Source organism: Phodopus roborovskii, unplaced genomic scaffold (assembly GCF_943737965.1).
Source record: "Phodopus roborovskii unplaced genomic scaffold, PHOROB, whole genome shotgun sequence".
NCBI classification, from domain to species: domain Eukaryota; kingdom Metazoa; phylum Chordata; class Mammalia; order Rodentia; family Cricetidae; genus Phodopus; species Phodopus roborovskii.
Genome location: NW_026126540.1, coordinates 27,716,985 through 27,738,332, shown reverse-complemented (window position 1 = coordinate 27,738,332; position 21,348 = coordinate 27,716,985). Strand labels below are relative to the sequence as shown.

The following is a 21,348-nucleotide window of genomic DNA, read 5'->3' as shown; positions in this document are numbered from 1 at the left end:
TGGTACAATTGGCTGAGCCTCGGTCCAGTTCCGCCTAGTCCTGATCCCTGTGTCTGCGTCTGCAGGGTTCCCTGCGCGTTAATTCCAGCTCCCGGTTGCTCTGCTGGAAGCGGGCGGGCGCGGATGGATCTGCTACACCTCTGAGTGGCCTGTGACACAGAAAACTATGGCTGCACCTAGCACCAAGCTAGAGACTTCCCTCTGCTGCGATACGAGTAATTTCTGTTTCCTTCCGTGGTTCAGTTGGTTAGTGAGGGTGTGTGGTTATAAGAAGGTGAAACGTTCGATTCTATTCAACTTTCATTTTCTCTTTGTGTCTTTTGTTGTTTTCTTTAATCCCCTTCCCCCACCCCCGTTCCGGTCCCTTTTACTTTCCCAAGACTGTGACATTTTAATTGCCCTCCAAGATTTCGCTGTGGCTGAGGCACTTCAAAAGGCTGTGCGTGGTGGTGGTCCTGGCCTGCTAGAGTTATATAGTAATTCAGCCAGAGGAACACAGTAGACCCTACTCAAAACAACAACTATGATAATAAAGTAAAAAAAGAAAAGTTAAAAGTCGTTCCCTGGGATCCTTCCCAGGAGCCAGGGAGGAAAACCAGCCGTACACAGTCGACTGATACAACAGTCCCCAGCAGGCTCCGTTTATTTTATTTTTGTTTTTGTTTTGTTTTGGTGTGTCATCTGTCAGTGAATTATTTCAGCATTTCCTGAAGTGCCTTTGTGTAGGCAACTTATTTTTTTAAGTAAGACCTTATGTAGCCCAGGCTGGCCTCAGTTCCCCACACATAGAACATGGCCTTGGAACCCGCTATCCTCCTGCCTCAGTTTTTCCAGTGCTGGGATTCCAAACCTATGTCATCAAGCCTGGATTTTTCCCCCTGGATCCACTTTTAGAAGATAAATATTACTGTAACAAGTCTCTTTCTGTCCTGCCAGCAGCTCCCACAAGGAAACTTGTTATTTATGAAGGCTTGGCCTAGAGCATAGGCTTGTCCCACTAGTTCTTACAACTTAAATTAACCCATTTATATTGATTACGTTTTGCCTTGTGACTTTGTAACTCTTGTTTCCTCTTCGTGTCCTCTTCTGGCCTCTCCTGCCTAGATTTATCCCCTCTTTCTCTCTCTTTCCTGAAATCCCACTTAACCTCTCCTGCCTACCTACTGGCCATCCAGCTCTTTTTTAAAATTAATCAAGAGGTTTAGCAGAGATACATCTTCACACTGTACTAAAAGATTAATCCACAACATATTATGGCATAGATTTTTCTTACCCTTGGTGGTTTTTTGTTTGTTTGCTTGTTTGTTTGTTTTATGCCTTTTCTGTGGCTTCAGATAATCTTGGGAACTACAGAAAGAAATTTGACACCAGGTTTCTCTTTGTTCCCATGTATGTGTAACATCATTTTCACTGGAGTTGATTGCAACCTGTCTGGGGCTTATTTTGCATACTGACTCTTGGATTGAGCTCCTCAGCACTTTGCACCTCTTGCTTTCATTGTGACAGGCCCCAGACCTTACTTAGCCCAGCTAGGAGTGCCATTCAAGCCATGGAATGCAGCATGTAACATCACCTGCCAAAACAAAAACAAAGACCCAATCCACCAAAGTCTTAGTTCCGAGAAAGCCTCTAAATGCACTAACCTTGCTTTTGGGCTTCTATGGTTCTGCTTCTGACTAACTGTTCTTATTAACTGAAGTGTGTGAACCCAGGACATAGTAGCCACCCTGAGAAAGGTTCCATCTACACTGGTATCCAAAACACACAAGTGCTACTAATAATGACTTTCTATTTTGTTTGTTTTTGTTTTGTGAGACAGAGTTTTTCTGTATAACAGTTGTTCTGAACTCACTTTATAGCCCAGGCTGGCCTCAAACTCACAGATGCCTGCCTGTGTTTCCTGAGAGCTAGGATTAAATGTATGCACCATCACGCCCTGCTTACTAATACCTTTCTGTTGGCTTAAACCTGTGTGTGAATAGTCTTCTCTGGCAGATACCCCACAACATAATCCTGTTATGGCTGGAGAAATTTCAGCCATTGTTTCTTCAAACACTTTTCTTTCTTCTCTAATATTAGGCAATTTAAGTTTGTCTTACAATTCATGGATCTGTACCTTTTTTAAATTTTTTTCTTTAAGTCTCAGTTTGAATATTTTCTTTTTATTTATTTATATGTGTATGAGGTTTTGCCAGCATGTATATATGCACAACACATGTGTGTCTGGTGTCCTAGGAGGCCAGAAGAAGGCATCAGATTCCCTGAGACTGGAGTTAGACAGTAATGAGCAACTGGGTGGGTGCTGGGAATTGAACCTGGGTCCTTTGGAAGGGCAGCCAGTGCTCTTAACCACTGAACCACTTCTCCAGCCCCAGATTGGATATTTCCAATTGCTTATGGATATATTTCATTGATTAGGTGTTCTGCAATGTGTATGCTGCTGCTAATCCCTTTAAAAAAGCTGCCCTTCTGACATCTTACTTTTGATTTCTAATACCTCATTTGGTTGATTTTAAATATTCTGAGTCTCCTTTTGAAGATTTAGGCCTATGAAATTCAGGCAGAATAACTGAAAGTCTCGTCTCGTAATTCTAACACCATGACACATTGGATTCTGTTTCACTGGTGGAATTTTCCATTGTTATGGCTCATAGCCACCTGGGCCTTGGCATGCCTGGTATCCTTTGGTTCTTTCCAATGGTGATAATTGAGTCCTTGGGTTTTGCACAGGCCCAGAGAAGACTGGCTGGAATGAGCCCACCTTGCTTCCTTTAAACAGCTCATCTAACAGGAAGGGGGAATTTGCTAGTCCCAGACATTTGTGCCTCCCCTTTTTTCTCTTTCTTTCTTTCTTTTTTTCTTTCTTTCTTTTTTTTTCTTTTCTTCTTTTTTTGGACAGGGTCTCACTATGTAGCCCTGGTTGTCCTGGAACTCATTATGTAGACAACCAGGCCGGCCTGAACCCCCAGAGACCTGCTTCCCAAATGCTAGGATTAAAGGTGTAAGCCATGTCTATTGTTTTCCTTATGGATTGCATTTGTCTGTGTTGGATGCAGTGATGCATGTTCTCTCCTTACTAGCAGAATTAGCACGCTGACAACCAGCTCTATTAGTCCTTGTAGTGGCTATTTTCCTTGTTGCTTTGATCAAGTACCTGACATTAGGTAAGTTAGGGGAGGAAGGGTTTGTTTGGGCTTACAGTTTAAGGGGACACAATGTGGGGAAAGCACTATGGTGCCGGAGATGCGGCATCACACTGAGTCCAAATCAGGAAGCAGAATGCAGGGAGGAGGCAGGCTCAGGCTGTCTAGTGTCAAAGCTGGTATCTAGTGACCTACTTGCTCCTGCATGTCTCCACTTCCCAAAGATCACGCGGAGCTTTCCAAGACAGTGTTAACAGCTGGGAACTAAGTATTCAGACGCCTAAGCCTATGGGAGACATTTACATTCAAACCCCAATAGTCTTTCACAGGCGCTGTGTTAGACATTTCTACGACTGATTAAAACAAGCTGTTTTTAGAAGTACAAAAGGGACTCCCCCTAAGTTAGGGTTTTGGAGAGCAGCCCCTCAGTGGCTTTTGAGGTCCCTTTATGGGGAAGGGTTAAGGTTGCTAGATAACAGCTGTCAAGATAATTTGGCTGAAGACTGCCCCTGGGGTAAGAAACAGCTGTAGGGATAATCGATGTTAGGAAGCAGGCATTAAAAGTAAATGCAAGAACCCATCAAGTGAAGTCATCAAGGCGCCTGGGAAGACATTTTCTTAAGGCAAAAGGACAGTTGGCCAGGGCCAATGTGGCCCCTGCTTTGGTTTACAGTGATGTCTTTAGAAGCAGTGGGATCTGGGAGAATGCAGCCTATGAATGCGGCAGGATAAAGTTTCATGCACTAGCCAACCTTATTTAGACAGTTTTTACTGTGAGGGTTACGCAAGGTAATATGAGCAAAGGTCACATGGGTTCAAGCTACATACAATCACATGGACAAGCTGTGTGTAACTGGATAACAACAGTAAACAGCAATGGGTAATCTGGAGCAAACCCACTCCCATTTGCAACACCTGGGAAGGGCACGAAAGCATGTTCCAAGAACAACCCTGTGCTTTGAAGGCCTGGAGTCCTGTTTTCTTGGAGTTCTCTCACAGGCACTAGAGTTCTCACACAGCTTTCTTCAGGGACCATGTTCTGACACACAGGTGTTTTCTTTGTTTGCTTTTTTTTTTAAAGGAAGATTAATTTGAATTAATTATATATGATGGAGTTTATTAGAATAATGTAATACCCTCAGAATGAGGAGTCTCCCAGTTTCTGTCAGTACCCCCAAGAACTCAATGTCCAGTCCAGTTGCTGCAACACACAAGAGGCTTTAATGAACAGGAAATGTTTGTGCAAACGGGCTCCTCCAGCACACAGGCTAGAGAGAAGCCCCATCCCCCGGGCACAGGTGTTTTTAAAGGCAAACCCACAAACTTAGGGAGGGGATGGGACCCTCTGTCCATTGAGTATATGACCCTTTGAGGCCAGATGGTCTCACTGTTAGGGTCAACAGACCTTAAGGCCTCAGGGTGTGCTAATTAATCTTGTCTGGGCAAACTGGAGGTACAGCTATCTCTTTGTTTCTTAAGGACCCTATTCACCACCTGCTGACTCACAGAAAGGAGGGGCAGTGTGAATTCTTGGTCTCCTGCTATCTCAGGGCTGGTGGTTAGCAAATTCCAGGTCAGACTGTCCTTTATTTCAAGTGGTGGTGGTGGTGGGGGGGGTTCTTTAACTTTACTTTTTTTGTCTTTCAATACCTTACAGGCTGTGACCCAGCTGATCCAACTATGGCTACCTGTGAACAGAAGTTCCAAAAATCCAGTAGTTGTTCACTTCAAAATGTTGGATGTCACAGCTGGTCTTAAGTATACACTGGGATCCTGCAGAAGTAGGCTCTAATTGCCAGTGAAAGAATGGACTTGCCAGAGAGAGTGTGAGCAAGCAGGCAGAGAGAGGGAAGAAGGGGGAGAGAGAGAGATAGATAGATAGAGAGAGAGATCCCTTCTTTTATGTCCTTATATAGGCTGCCACCAGAAGTGTGGTCCTGATTAAAGGTGGATCTTCTCAAGGTGGATTGAAACTTTATCTTCCCACCTCAAAGATCTGGATTAGAAGTAGGTCTTCCCACTTCAAATATGTAATTGAGAGGGAAAAAAATCCCTCACAGGTGTGCCCAGTCATTGGGCTTTAGTTAGTTCCTGATGCAGTCAAGTTGACAACCAAGAATAGCCCTCACAGGGGGTATGTGTCAGTGCAGTTGTCCATGGAGGTCACAAGGGGATATCAGATCCTTTGGAGCTGGAGTTAACAGGCAATTATGGCCACCCAATGTGGGTGCCAGGAGCCCAACTCAAGCCCTATGGAAGAACAACAAGGGCCTTTACCCTCTCAGAAATCTCCCAAGCCCCGGGGTTTGTTATCATGGAGAAGGCTTGGTTAAAAAAGCTCATAGGAGCTTGGTTAAAAAAAAAAAGTTCTGATCTGAGGGTAAAAAGGAAATAAATGGGCTCACACATTCCTTCCTCTCATGTCTCTTTATTCTTCAGAAATGTTCTTCCCAAAAGTTCTCTCTCAAAAACTAGATTAATAGAAATGAGTTAATATTTAAGACAGAGCTGGCCAATAAGAAATGCTTGTAACAGGCCAACAGCTTTATGCTAATACAGCATCTCTGTGTGTTATTTGGGCTGACGTGGCTGTGAGTCCAGGCTGGTGGAAAAACTGCTAGTAACACTTTAAGATTTCTCCTTAAAAGTTCTCTCTAATAATTTTCCCTCTATAAGCTCTCTTAAAGTTCTCTTAAGATCTAAAAGTTCCTTCTAAAAAGTCTCCAAAAGTTCCTTCTTCTAAAAGATCTCTGGATCCCACAAGGCTTCTAGTTTTTATATCCACAGGCACATTATTAATAACTCTCTGAGAGTAGGACATGCATATCTCTCAGAGCCAGGAAGGCTGATAGGATTTTGAGAAAAGCAGATGCTTCAAGTCCCATCCCACCCCTGCCCCCCATGTGACTTGTAAAATATCCTGGCAAACTTAAGTCTCAGAGGGAATGTGACTTGTATCACGTGCTATTAACTGATTAAAGGGGCCTTCTCAGGGGGACATCGAAGGAAAAAACTAAGGATGTGTAGTATAAGATCCAGAGGCTGCAGCTCTTACCAATGATGCCTTGATGAGAAAGGATTTTCTTTCTCTGGGGCCTACTTGAGAATACAAAGTACCCAGAATATATTCCATATACAGCCAAATATGCAGACTTGTCATGACACCCCATCTTATGCAGATCTGTTGAGTCCCTTTCCCACTCAGCCTCTGGAGCAACCTGAATTCATTGACACTCTCAAACCCTGTATCCAACATCACCCTGCTGTATCTAGACGTGAAGCACTTAAGTGCATTCAAGAAAGAGAAAAGCTTTCTCAGTAAAGAGAGAATATAGTTGCAGTTCATGCATTGCTTAGAGAAGTTGTGTCCTCAAAATAACAAACAGTGATTACAGCTCAATAACTAAAAGATAGGTCGATTTATAGGAGACAAAGCCTTTTGTAGCTACACAGCAAGCATACAACTGGCCAACAAGTGCATGTTCTGAAAGGTATTCAGCATCATTAGCCACTTGATTGAAAATGAACACCAGATACTATTTCTTAGCTAGTAGGATTACTGATTTTTAAAAAATGTTAATAAGGCTAGTAGAGATATAGCTCAGATGTTAGAGTACCTACCTACCTAAAATGTAGGATGTTATCATCTAGGCAAACCTGGCCCTGCTCCTTGGGGACCTGGAAGAGTCAGCCCCTGGCTCTGTATGAAGGCGAAAAGGTCCCTTTAAGAGACAATCATGACCCATCCTCTCTCTCTCTTTCTGTTATTTCTCCAAAGAGGCAGGGCTCTCTCTCTCTCTCTCTCTCTCTGTTTTTCTCTTCTCCCTTCCCTCTCTCTCTTCCCTCCCCTTCCATTACTCCCTTCCCTTCCCCCGATAAACTTTCTATGTAAGTTCTACATACTGGCTTGTTTGTCCCTCACCATAGGATCCACAAAGGTCCAGCCTCACATTGCATATCATACATAGGAGACATGTTTCAATTTTCCACAGAGCTGACAATGGTGTGCTACACACTTGCCATGCCATCACTTGGGAGATAGAGGCAGAAGGTTAGAAGTTCAAAGCTGTCCTCTGGTTTCTGGCCACAGGCTCTCTAAAATTCTCTGGTGGCACACTGAATGTAAACCTTTTACAATCCCTGGGAGCCAGAGGAATGATACAAAACCAATCTTTCAATTATGGAGTTATCTAAAAGGTATCTCTAGGAATGGCTGATAGAGCAGGCAATCCTGGTTGCAAAGCACCAATGAGTTCCATGCTTTTGTTAAGTTGTCTAAGAACTTGTAAAAATTCCCATTTACCTGATTTTTTTTCTTAATTACAAATATAGGAGGATTCCAATGTGAATTAGGATGTCATCACACAGATACGATGATGGCTTTCTCTTCATGATTTGCTTGAGGCTATGGAGTCTTGGCAGGGACAATTTTAACCCTACAGATGTAAATCCACAAAGAATGTATTGTAGTTTGATTGAAGGAGGTTGCTCAAGATGACCTGGTAAGGAAGGTCCTCTTTGTCTGGTGAGGGGCTGATCCAATGGGGATCCTTTCTTACAAGTCTGATAGCCAGTCTTCACGCTGTATTTGTGGCTTATATATTTTAATACCAGGGACTAGGAGGGCATTAATATTATATATTTTATGAAATTAGAATTTTATATATGTTTCACCTGCATGTATGCCTATGTACTACATACATGTCTGGTGCCCAGTGAAGCCACAAGAGAATGTCAGATTTCCTGGGGCTGTAATCAAACCTGGATCCTCTGACTCATCTCTCCAGTCCTCCATTACCATATTTTAATAAAGCTTTCTGCACCTGCCCTAAATTAATTATGTGTTGACCATTATTTGGGTTTATTGGTGCTGTTATCAGGTCAGAGGTTAGAAAGCGCCAACTGTATAAAGCCTCTCACAGAGCTGAGCTATGAGACCTTTGGGATGACTCTTGTTCTTAGTACATAATAGCTTTTCCTAACTAGGAGGTGAGGATTTATCCCTGACATTACTTTTCCTACATCCTTGCTTCCAAGGTTAGGGACACCAATGTTGATGGGAGATGCCATTCTGTAACTATGTTTCTCATACTGGTTAATGAATAAAGCACTGTTGGCCAATAGGAAAGCAAGATAGGTGAGACTAGGAGACAAGGAGGATTTGAGGAAGTAGTAGGGAGGAGTCAGCATGTAGAAATTGGAGAGAACAGAACACGGATCCCACTCTCCGGTAAGAAGAGACCACGTGGAAATACTTAGATTAATAGAAATGGGTTAATCATTAAGACAGAGCTAGCCCATAAGAAATTAGTACCTGGCCAATAACATATCTAATACAGAGTCTCTGTGTGTTATTTGTGGCTGGCGCAGCTCTGGGCCCAGGTCAGCATGAAGAAACTTTACTCCTAACACAATGCCAATAAGAGCAAACATGAGGAAAAGTCCTGTGCCCACTGGATGTGAATGTTTCAAAGTCCTGATGAAGATCAACTCAGACTTTGGGATGTGTCTCTCCAGTGACAGAGCCTGAACTTCTAAAAGAATCAAAGTAAGTTTCTCTTAAAAGCGAGTCTTTGTTTTGTTTTTCAGAACACCAGGGGCTGCATCAGTCCATCTCACCTGGAGCTTAGGGTAATGCAGCTGTGTGGCCAGATCTGTCCTCTCTCCATCTCTTCCTCCTCCTCTTTTCCTTTTGCCTGGGAATTCCGAGCCAAATGTGAAGGGACATCAGCGTTCTCATTCCACAGCAGTACTGTAAGTAAACTCTAGGCAAAAAGATAAAATCAAACACAACAACATTCCTCAAGTATTTTTTTATGGCTATCATGACTGACAAAATGAGCCATCACCTAGATGGATACGTGATGGAAGGTTGATTTCTGTCATCACACATGGTGCAGGTGACCTATTAGTCATCACCCACCCCAGGTCAACATGAACAGTCACATCCAATTCTCCTTCCACCTCTGTCCACCAGTGCTCAGATTTCAGCATCAGCAGTGTCTCAGGTGGAGCGGGAGAGTGGGTGTGTGGATGAATTTCTGCCTCTCCCTTTTTGCTTTTTGCCCTCCTGGGTGGTTTTAAAAATGGTATAGGGAGATGGGTGGGATGGGAATGTATAATGTGAAGTCCACAAAGAATAAATAAAAGTTAAAAGAGAGAGAGAACAGTGTGAGTTTTCACACAAATGGGTACTTGGTTAGTTTGCTACTTTTTGTTTGTTTTTGGCTTTTTTAGAAGGGATTCTTTGTGTAGCTTTGGAGTAGTTCACTACTTTTTTTTCACACACTGGTCACTTCTGTAACGTCCTGGAAGAGCAGCTGCTGAACAAAACAGTCCGTAAACCTGAAGGCCAGTGGCTGGTTTTGTTCGCGCCTCTCCCTCCTTCCTGTCCGATACAGTGGGAATAGAATAAACACTGCTCAGAGAAGGCTTTTCATCAGTCTGTTCACACAGATCAGCTCGGGCTTTGTTATGGAACTATCCCGCTATCTATGTCGTGTGCCTTTGACTACTTCTCAGTTGAGCATAGTTTGGGCATTGGTAAATTTCAAGGGAGGCTTTTCAGAGCTACGAGTTTGAACTGAATTAGCATTTCCCTTCTAATGAGCTATAAAGTCTGGCAGAAGTAGAAGAAATTCTAGAGGTCATGCCTCGAAACTCCTTGAGTGGCAAATCTGGCCCAGATTTATCACAGCCTAGCATGTACGAGGACTTGCATTTCCTCAACATTGGAAAATTCAAAACGTTAGTTTACATTGCTGTTTTTCGGTGGAAATTTAGCTTCTCTTACCTTTTGTCAATGAGCTGTCAGATGGGTTCTTTAAGGGTGCATTGGTGGTTCAATGGTAGAATTCTCGCCTCCCACGCGGGAGACCCGGGTTCGATTCCCGGCCAATGCAGTTCAGTCTTCTCTACTCCCTTCACTCATAACCTTTTTTTTTTCTGCGAGCAGAGAACATCCCGGCACAAATCTGCGAATAATCGAATACCACTACCACAGTTGTTCAACTGCTTCCAGATTCTTCCTGTCTCCATTCCTTTAGCCTGCGGTTTTTATTCTCATGGCAAAAGACGGCTTCACACCCATATTCTAGACAGAAAAAAAAAGAAGATAGGATGGGCAGACAGAAGGTATTCAAACATGTTTTTTATTCAGAAAGAGTGCTACCCCCACAGGCTTCGTCCTACCTGCTTTAGACTGTAACAGAGTTATATGGTAACGCCTGGCTGTAAGACAGGGAGGTCACTGTCAAGTTTGCTGGGGTTAAACCCAGCTACGGTGGCACACACCTTTAACCCAGCAGGAGAATCTGTGAGTTTGAGGTCATCCTTATCTACATAGTAATCTCCAGACCAGGCAGAGCTGAATAGTGGACTTGTCTCTAAAAACACCAACAAAAACAAAACAAAACAAATCAACAACCAATTCCACCACCTAAAAACAAAACAAAACAAACAACAATAAGAAACCAACCAAAGACGAAACAACCAAACAGGATCCTGTCCCTGTGTTTCTCATCAACCCTCAACCGCAGTTAATGAAGACCCAACTGGAAGTCTCAGGGTAAGAATGTCTCTCACCGCAACCATCCTTTCTGACGACAACTTTGTATGAAGACAGCAACTACATCAAATCCTAAATGTAGAACTAGAAAAAGGAAACAAACAAACAAACAAACAAAAACAAAATAACAAACAAAAAACCAACCAACCAAACAAAAAACTTTAGAAGGTTCCAAACCCAAAGAACTGGGACTACTGCAATGCTAACTATATGCTTAGCTAAAACTTTTAGTTCCCACCAGGGTAAAATTTCCACAAACCTAGGTTCGACTCCAAGAACACACACAAATACTGTTTTCCGACCTCCATGGTGCCAGCCTCACTGTACAAAGTAAGTAAAATATTCACACATAAAAATCCAAAAGTCAAACTTCGTTGGCCTATTACAATCTCATTTCAAGTATTACAGATCAGAAAAGACAAAGGCGGGGGTGGGGTGGGGAAGAACCCTTTAGCAGTAGGCACGTGTGAATGACGAAAACATCTCAAGTGTTTTAAGTGGATGAAAAATGGGTGATAAGGGAACTTCGAAAAAATAAAAACCTAGCAAAGTACACTTAAAAGAAACTGGCAGCAAAACAAAAGTTCCTGTTTTTTGTTTTTGTTTTTTTTTTTTTGTTTTGTTTTTTTGTTTTTTTTTTTTTGTTACAACAAAAACCAGGGTAGACCGCAAATGCAGTTCCCCACTACCACAGATTATGCAGTTGCGTTTCCCGAATTTGAGAAAATCGCGGGCATCAAAACACCGCAAGTGTAGATCTCTCCCCAGGAAAACCACCTTTTTGGTCACGGTTCCGCCTCTGCCAGGTAAGTATGCGTTCTGCCCGCGCAGGCCCGACTCAGCTGCGCCCGCCTTGCGCTCTGAGCACACCGTCACTCCAGCGCGTGCAGTTGCTAGCTTTCTGGACACTTAATGTTTTCTAAGGCTATTTGCCACCTATGGTTCGGCTTTGCTTCCCAAGCCATGAAAAAAATCCCTACGGTTTCCTAAGAGATGCAGAAGTGGCAGCCCCTGTCCGCGCGCCCTTATCTGCATAGATCACGGCCCTCTTGCGACCTTCTTCCTTCCTGTGTGAGTTTACCATCATCCCATTTTAGCTATTTTATTGACTCATTAATTGTAGCAAATTTTGTATTTTGCTCTAAGGCTTACAGCATCCCCTCTGCTTTCCCACAGCCTGGCTCAAGTATTACTCTTCTCTTTCTGGTGCTTACGCTGTTCTTACCGTGAATTTTGCTTCTAACAAGTTTGTTGACCCTACAATTTATTGTTATTATTTTTGTCTAAACAGTCCAATTTCTTCCTTCCTTCCTTCCTTTCTTTTCTTTTCTTTTTTTTTTTTTTTTTAAGACAGGCTGTCTTGAAACTTGCTCTGTAGACCCGTCAGGATGGCCTGGAACTCAGAGATCCTTCTGCTTCTACCACCACCGCCTGGCATCAGTCAATTTCTTTTCCTCAAACAAAAGTTCAGTAGTATCCTCGTTTGTTTCTAATGTTCGTTGTAACTTCTATAAAACCTAAGACGATGGAAGCAACGATGTTCCAACATAATACTCAAATTCAAACACAGCCTTTTATTACACTGTACAAGAGGGAGGCATGGTTGTCAGCCCAGACACACTCTTACATTCCCAAACTGCCCAGGAAGCCATCCAAGAAGGCCAACAGTTCCCTCCTGTTTTCACCCAAGTGAATCTGGTGAAGACTGGCCTGAAGGAGCAGTTTGCTTATCAAGCAGCTTGCCTAATAGGATGATAACAAGGCCCGGTGGCTCTCCGTGGACTTTTGTCTTCCCAAGAATTTCAAAAGTCCCCTTGTACATTGCATACATCCAGGTCCCTGCTATCATTTAAAATGTCCCAACCAGCTAAATGCATCCTGCACAGTCTAATTCAAGAAAGGGAAAAAGAGCTAAGTTTTGCTAAACACCTTATTAAAAAGCATATAAACTGCCCCACCTGGTGGTGGGTACCCACACCTTCAATCCCCAAACTCAAGAGGCAAAGGCAGGCAGATCTCTATGGGTTTGAGGCCAGCCTGGTCTACAGAGTGAGATATAGGACAGCCAGGACTGTTGACACAGAGAAACCCTGTCTCAAAATAACAAGAACCAAACAAACAAAAGCGTATAAACCCAGATTCCCCAGGGACCCACCTGGACAGGGTCCCTCTCTGGATACCCTGTGGCTTGTGATGCAGGGGACTCTGGCTTTGTGTAGTGTGTACTGTCTTTGCTGCAATAAAGCGCGTGTGCTGTGGAGCACAAACTTCTCATCCTGTAATCCTTACTTGGTAGAGAAACAGACTTGCACAAGTGGGGCAGACGTGACACCAGGTCTCCCTGACCCACATACTTTACACTCTCAAGCAAGCACTCTGCTCAGTCTGTCTCTGAGCAGCCTGTCCCTGATGGTCCAGACTGTTCTCAAGCTTACCTACCATCATCTGGACTTCAGTTTTCTGAGGTCACTTTTGATGGCACTCACTAGCCTGTGAGTAGGAGGCACTATTAAAGACACTTCATAGTGGCACATACCAGTCATGTCTGGCCACCACAGGTTGTTTTGTGGTGTGTTCAATGGGGGCATAGTCATTCCATCCCACCCACAACACGTGGTTACCTCCTATTTCTGGGCTCCCTGCCCTCATTCATCTATATCGAGTACCTTCAAGCATTGGCACTCCTCTGCTTAACATCCAAAAGGAAAATCCTGTCTGAAGTTTAAAGATAGATCTGTTCAACATAAAAACCCTAAAATAGTACTTTCCCCATGAATATTATCTCTGGACTTCCAGAATGTGCCTAGATTTATCTCGATCTACTCTAGCTTCTCCAGAGCAGGTGTTAAGGCTGCATCTCTAAATGCTGCTGATGCTCACAGAGGGGAGTGAGAAGTTTGCAACACTCCACTGGGAAGCTTCAGAACTCGGGGTGAGACTTAGAAAACTCACTGAGGTTTTCTGGGCCTACATTTCTACATTACAAAACAGACAGGTAAGAAACACTGTCTCCACACATTGTCCCTAACATTAAATGACACTTTGGGGAGAAATGTGGAGTTTGAGGACTCAGCAAGATAAGTTTTTTTTAGCATTCATCACTATTATTAATGCGGGTGCTGCCACTCTTTTATGACAGTTGGCATCAATGTTTCAAATAAGTATGCTCTCTTTTGTGGTAAGAGTGAAGCGGTATTTATCTAGATAGTTCCTGATCCACAGACATGAATTCAGTCCCTGTACTTTTTGTCATCAATGTTACTGTGGGAAGCCAGGCATGGTGGCACACATCTAATACCAGCATCTGATAGTCTAAATTAGAAGGATTTGGATTCAATTCCCAACATCCTCATTGTAGCTCACAGCCATCTATAACTCCAATTCCAGAGGTTCTCTTCTGAACTCTGTGGGTACCACGCACACATGTAGTGCACATACATACATATATACATACATAAAGGAAAACACTCAAACACACAAAAGAAAACAAATAAATCTAGAAAAAAAATTTGTCAGAGATTTCTGTCAGGGAGTCAGGCAAGTAGACATAATGACAACCATATTGGAAAGAAGCAAATCTTCCCTTTGCAGACTTATTAACCATTAAGGAAACCAAATATAGGTAAATTAAAATTGTCAAACTAATGGGTGACCTCAGGATGGTTGTCAGGTCACAGATAATAGACAAAGGTCACCTCTGTTTCCACTGGGCCATTCTCTTTTAGTGTTGTGGATTTGGTTTCTCTGATGGGTCAGGTAGATCATCCTTATGTGCCTGGGAATGTGATATTCCCCGGGGCTAAGACCCTTGCCTGGGCTTAGCCCTGGGCCTGAAATCATTTTCCTCCTTAGCCCTATCTCATCAATGTTGTTGAAAGCACATGGAAACCACAGACATGACACCGTAAGCATCCCACAGTCATGAATATACACACAGGGAAAATGCTGATGGACAGGATGTGTTTTATTTTGCCTTACCAACAAAACTAATTCGGTTTCTTCATTAGAGATGTAAGTCCCGTGAACTAAAAAGAATCTGAACTAATTTTCTATGAGCACCCATCTTTTAAATTTATTATTTTGAAGCCCTCTCACCACTTGGCCCTAGAGCTCACTATGTGGACTAGGTTGGCTGGAGATTTGCCAGCTTCTGCCCCCAGAGTGATGGGATTAAAGGTGTACATAGGCCAATAGGAATAAAAGCCACTTGGAGAACTTTGTTATGTAAATATGTGATACAGTATATATTCAAAAGTAGCATACAGAAGTAAATAAGATGATATAAATCTCAGGTTGAAATCATAATCATGAAACAAAGTAATACAGCAAAAATTTACCGCCATCTCTGACAGGCTAACCGCAGTCATCCAAGTAGTTTCTAGCTTCATGTATTCCTGCTGCTTTGAAGTCACCTCAACTCTGGCCCCTGTCACCTGCCACACTTCATCTTCCTCTTGTGAGTTCATTTTCCCAAGTAAACTTGTATATTGTCGATTCAGAGACACTAATGTATAAACAGCCTTTGTATACTCCGTGATTTGCTTCGATCAGAGCATACGTGGGTTGGGACAGAAAGGTGGCAATCTGTCACCACAGACAGCCTTCCTCAGTCATGCTAAGATTGAGGCTCCGATATCTGAGCAATAGGAACTGCACACAGGGTCATGCCGAATCCAGCCAATCGTTTTGTGCTACGGTCTTATCAATGCTGAGAAACAGCGTTTCTTAGAGTTATAGCCACGACGGGGACAACGCTGTCCATACCTGAACAGGGAGGCAACGCTCCTGGACATCCAACTATTCAGAGCCGCCATCCCGCGGTGGATGGACGCCAGATGCACACGCCGGAAGTAGAATTATTTATTTATTTTTTAATCTTTTATTGTTGTTCGTTTGTTTGTTTGTTTCCCCGAGGTATCTCTGTGTAGCACTGACTGTCCTGGAACTCACTTTGTAGATCAGGGTGGCCTCGAACTCATCTGCCTCTGCCTTCCAAGTGCTGGGATTAAAGGGGTGTGCCACCACTGTTCCGACTTAATTATTTATGTTGAGTTTTTTTTTCATACAATATATTCGATTCAAGCTGTCCCCCCAACTGCCAGACCCTCCATATCGCCACACCCACCCAACTCCCTCTTTAAAAAACAAAACAAAACAAAAAAAGCCCAATACCACTGAGTTAATCTTGTGTTGGCTGACTACCAGGGCATAGAGCCTGTCCTGGGTATGGTTAGTATACTTAGTTAGACTCCATTGGAGAAAACAAAATTTTCCTTTGCAAGTGGGTATTGATTGCAGATAGCTTCTTGGTTAGGGGTGGAGCCTGTGTTCAGGCCCCTCTCTCCAGACTAAGGACGGCTTGAGCCTACTTAAGCCCCATGTGTGTTGCAGCACAGCATCAGTCCTCCTGTGTCCTCGGAGCCATCTACCACCTCCCGCACTCACAATCTTTTCCCTCCTCTTCTGTATGGATCTCTGAGCTCTGAGGGGAAGGGTCTCATGAAAACATCCCATTTAGTATCGAATACTCCATGTCTCCTGCTCTCTGCTCATTGTCCAGCTGTGCCCCTTGAATTTTAAAATGTGTGACTTTGCCCCAAGTTTAAGCCATTTTAATGATTCTCTCTCTCTCTTTCTCTCTCTCTCTCTCTCTCTCTCTCTCTCTCTCTCTCTCTCTGTGTGTGTGTGTGTGTGTGTGTGTGTGTGCGTGTGTATTTGAGACAGGATTTCTCTGTGTAACAGCCTTGGCTGTCCTGAAACTTGTTTTGTAGACCCGGCTGGCCTTGATTAACTGAGAGTTCACATTGTAACTAGAGCTTGCTTGGCATAGTGACCTTGCTCATATAGTTAAATTCATATAGTTAAACTGAAAGCTAACCCTTCATGTTGTAGTTCTAGGGATATTCATTTTTAGGCTGAGTTTTTTTCCATTTTTTTGAATATTGTGGCTGAATTCAATTGGAAATAACTTTTGAAGGTTTATTATTTTTATATGTATGAGTATTTCACCTGCAAGCATGTTTATCTCATGTTTGTGCACTATCCACAGAAGCCAGAAGAGACATCAGATTCCTTACTACAGTTACAGAGAGTTGTTAGCTGCCAAGTGGGTTCTAGGACTCAAGTCTAGGTCCCCTGGAAGAGCAGCCAGTGCTCTTAATCACTGAGCCTCTCTCCAGTCCCTGGAAATAATTTTCTGTGTCAGCTGCATTAATGTGTCTTTTGGGGGAAATGAAGAGTAAAGGTGAGTTCTCTGAAACAAATATTTGATTACTGTCTTAGTTAGGGTTTCTATTGCTGTAATAAAACATGACCAAAGGTGACTTCGGGGAAAAGGAATTTGTTTTATCTTACAGCTTATGGTTCATCATCCAGGGAATTCAGGGTAGAAACTCAAGGCAGGCCATGGAGAAATGCTGCTTACTGGCTTGCTCATGACGTGTTCAACCGGCTTTCTTATACCATCTAAGACAATCTACCCAGGGGTGGCATCTCCCACAGAGAGCTGGTTCCTCCCACACCAATTGTCAATCAAGAAAATGCTCTACCTACAGGCCAGTTTTGTAGCGGTGCTTTAAAGCCTTGACTATAGATTAAGTTTGAGCCTAGACTACATATTGAGTTCCATGACAGAAGCCAGCCTGGGCTACTTAAGACCCTGTCTTAACACATGAACAATCAAAAGAATATAAAGCAACTGCCACTTTCACTGGTAATGAAAAACCATGCTAAAGGAATCTGGCTGCTTCTAATAAAATCAAACTTACTCCAATGCCACTGTAGTACTAGGGACTCAGGAGAAACGAAAGCATTTACACACACTCACACACACACACACACACACACACAGAGAGAGAGAGAGAGAGAGAGAGAGAGAGAGAGAGAGAGAGAGACTCCTTAAGAACATGTATTCTGGCATGGTGGTGTTGGTGCACACCTTTGATTCCATTACTTGGGAGACAGAGGCAGACAGGTCTCTGGTTTGAGGCCAGCTTGGTCTATATAGTGAGTTCCAAGACAGCCAGACATACACAAAGAAACACTTTCAAAACAAAATGAAATCAAACAAAAAGCAAAAAGAATATATATTCTTGGGTTAGAGAAATGGCTCAGAACTTAACAATACTTGCTGCTCTTTCAGAGGACTTGAGTTTGGTACCTAGAACTCGAACCTTTAACCCCGGCTCAATGGATTTGAGCCTCTAAAAATCCTCCATGTATATGCATACACCAACATACAGATACATAAAAATAAACATAATTTTTGGAAGAATATATATCTAGGCAAGAGGTGGTGGTGCATGCCTTTAATCCCAGCACTCTGGAGACAGAGGCAGGGAGATCTCTGAGTTCGAGGCCAGCCTGGTCTACAGAATGAGTTCCAGGACAACAAGGGTTACAAGGAGAAACCCTGTCTCTAAAAAACAAAACCAAAAACCCAAAACAGAATATATATTTAAAGTAGCATCTATTGCTCTTCATCGAGACTAGAAGTCTCTATGTACGATGCTTCTCTTAGGTCTGGAGCTCATTGAAGAAAAGACACACTCCAGCACCTGACAGTACTCAAACTGAAGATATACCAGGATAGGTTTTGTTAGTAATAGGCAGAGGTACTAATGGTCTGCACAACCCTCTAGTGTTGCCAAAGGGGACATAACTAGCAGTGGAGATGGCCAGATGCTATGCAATGCACTTACATAGGCAGGAAAACAAAAACACAAAACCCTTCACACTGAGTCTGACAAGGTTAAATATGGTGGCTCAACGCCACTTAGGAGGCTGAGTGAGGCAAGAGGGCAGCAACCGGTACAAGCTATTTTCTGGGCTATAGTTATTTGAGGGTAGCTTGAACTACAGTGTGAAATCCTGCCTTAAACAAACTAACAAGAGTCAAGTTTAGCACCAGATGTGAGAGACTGTTTACCTGTAGGTGAGTGCTCTGTGTTCCAAGACCTAGCTTATGCACTCAGGTGGGGGACACAGAGTGTGTATTTTCAAGCCTCTTCCCATGTCCCACAGCAGGAACACTTCTTCACCGTTTAAACAGTATAGCAACACTGATCAAGACCCAAATCAAAGGTGGCACTCTAACTCAAAAGTGAAGAAGGTACTCATTATGCCCTAGGCCTTTGGATGAATGCACAGTGCGTTTGTAAGTACACACACACACACACACACACACACACACACACACACTACAAAGCCCATAAGCACCCCAACACAAACAGATTTCAAAAGTGGGGTTTTTGTTTGTTTCTGTTTTGTTTTGAGATGGGTTTTCTTTGTAGCTTTGGAGCCTTTCTTGGCACTTGTTCTGTAGACCAGGCTGGCCTTGGCCTTGAAATCAGAGATCCGCCTGCCTCTGCCTCCCGAGTGCTGGGACTCCACCCTCCACCACCTGGCTCACATGGCAGTTTTTAAAAAGCAAGAAGCATGGTACAGGTATCCACGTTATTGTCAAATAAAACTGAAATTAGGCATGGTGGCATAGGCCTGTAGTCCAACCACTTGGGAAGTAGAAGCTGGTAGATCTCTGCGTTCAAGTCTGAATAGTATCCAGGTCAGCCAGTGCTAAACAGTAAGACCCTGTTAACAAAGAAAGGAAGGAAGGAAGAAAGGAAGGAAGGAGGGAGGGAGGAAGGAAGGGAGGGGAAAAAAGGAAGGAAAGGAGGTTATGTATAGGTCAGTGCTCATTAAGCTGTGGGAAAGTAATTATTAGTAACTTGACTTGGGTATGGATAACCCTTGTCAAAATCAAGGCAGTATATATTGAACTCCAACCGAAATGTGGTTCAATCCTTTTTTGTTGGCATAAAATCTGGGGAAAGTAGAACCAAGACGAACTCAAAGTAATGAGTTCCGTTAGTAAGGCATTAAGTTTCATTCTGTTTAATTGGAAAAATCCCAGAGCGATGCTGGAAACAGCCGCTGTGAGCTGCTCAAGCGCCAGCAATCCCAGAGTTCCAGAAAGAGCACTAGCTTCTCCCCATACATACTGGTGGTAGATGAGCTTTTAGCAAAATATCACTGGGCAGAAGGACGATAGTGCCGTGACTCGGATTCGAACCGAGGTTGCTGCGGCCACAACGCAGAGTACTAACCACTATACGATCACGGCGAGCCACAAGCCCAGCGACAGGAGGACTTTTGCACTGGTGCTCTTTGCCCAGGCTCGATCCCGTACTGCCGCCTCCTGCCCTGCTTTCCGGGAAGGTGAGCTGCCCACCCCGCTGGGCACAGGCCAGCACCAGGCAGGAACTTGTCTTTGCTAGTTTCCGGGTCTTCGGGACCGCAGAAGTGATTTCTCCCGGTTGCATTGCGAGCAGTGCCGAATGCACGTGTCTATGCCTCGGGTGGTGAGGGCAGTTGCAAACTGTGAAGTCAATGTAGAGTTAAGTTTGACCCATTACTCCAGTGCAGAGTCAGGTATAATAACACACACCTGCAATCCCAGCACTTGGAAGGTAAAGGCAATACGATCAGGAGTTGAACGTCATCTTCAGGTACAAAGTGAGTGCCAGGGAGTTTGGGATACTGTCAAGAAAGAGAAAGGGAGGAGGAAGAAGGGGAGGCAAAAGCAGTAGCCACTAAATCAAAAGGTCCAGGGTGTGAGAGCAGCTGATGCCATTAGAATGGCAAACTAATTATAATTATCTTCCGAGCCTCTGTGCTAGATAGTTTTGTGTCAGTGGCACTAGTTATAGTCTTCTAAGAGGAGGGAACTTCAGTTGAAAGAGTGCTTCCATAAGACTGGGTTGTAGACAGACCTGTAGGCCATTTTCTTAATTAGTGATGGATGGCGGAGGGCCCAGTCCTTTGTGGGTGGGGCCATCTCGGGGCTGGTGGTCCTAGGTTCTATATGAAAACAGGCTGAGCAAGCCAGTGAGCAGCACCCCTCCATGGCCTCTGCATCAGATCCTGCCTCCAGGTTCCTGCCCAGTTTGAATCCTGGCTTCTTTCAAGGACGGAATATGATGTAGAAGTGTAAGCCAAATAAAGTTCTTTCCTCCTCAAGTTGCTTTGGCCATGGTGTTTCATCAGAACAATAGAAACCCTGACTAAAATAGCTTCATTGGAAAAGCAGGGCCTGGACTGTCCAGGAAAACCCAAAAGACCTCTATCTGAAGCTTCTCTGAGAGTCTGGGTGTTGAGTTCTAAGGGACCAGAGGGGCTTCTCTAGGAAGATAAAGCCTTCCCCTAGCCTTAGAGGAAAGGGGCCAACATAGCCCAACCAAGAGATCTTGATGTGTGGGAATTACCCTCCAATCATGGGGTAAATAGGCAAACTGGAAAAATATTCCAAAGTGGAAACATGCTAAGTTGGGAGTTTATGGGAAGAATAAAGTCACTGTTTGTATGTTTCTAAGGTTCCGTTTTCCTCCTTTGTTTGAAAAAGGACATTGATTGTAAGTAGTAATGTCCCCCATTTCCCTTCTCTCAACCTTTTTCCTCAAACTCAGCAAAGTCCCTTGTCTGGAATAGCCCACAAGGATTGCCTGTTGGAAGGCTTCTGGGATTGTAAATCCAAGGCCAGAGCTGGTATGCTAAAAAAGCTTTCCCTGACCGGGAATCGAACCCGCGCCGCGGCGGTGAAAGCGCCGAATCCTAGCCACTAGACCACCAGGGAGCGAATAA

General features: G+C 43.6%; 4 non-coding genes and 1 pseudogene across 4 annotated transcripts; 1 reads left to right on the top strand and 4 right to left on the bottom strand.

Annotated features, from left to right (window-relative positions):
• Positions 1–34: 34 nt before the first annotated feature.
• Positions 35–15,557, bottom strand: LOC127232961 (diablo IAP-binding mitochondrial protein-like; annotated as a pseudogene).
• Positions 9,975–10,045, top strand: Trnag-ccc (transfer RNA glycine (anticodon CCC)). The gene has a single exon. It is a non-coding gene; the product is annotated as a tRNA-Gly (tRNA).
• On the bottom strand, positions 11,368–11,524 carry LOC127233136 (U1 spliceosomal RNA). The gene has a single exon (XR_007835443.1). It is a non-coding gene; the product is annotated as a U1 spliceosomal RNA (small nuclear RNA).
• Positions 15,558–19,759: 4,202 nt separating the features above from the next.
• Positions 19,760–19,831, bottom strand: Trnah-gug (transfer RNA histidin (anticodon GUG)). Its single transcript has one exon. It is a non-coding gene; the product is annotated as a tRNA-His (tRNA).
• A 1,437-nt stretch (positions 19,832–21,268) lies between these two features.
• Positions 21,269–21,340, bottom strand: Trnae-uuc (transfer RNA glutamic acid (anticodon UUC)). The gene has a single exon. It is a non-coding gene; the product is annotated as a tRNA-Glu (tRNA).
• Between the last annotated feature and the right edge of the window lie 8 nt (positions 21,341–21,348).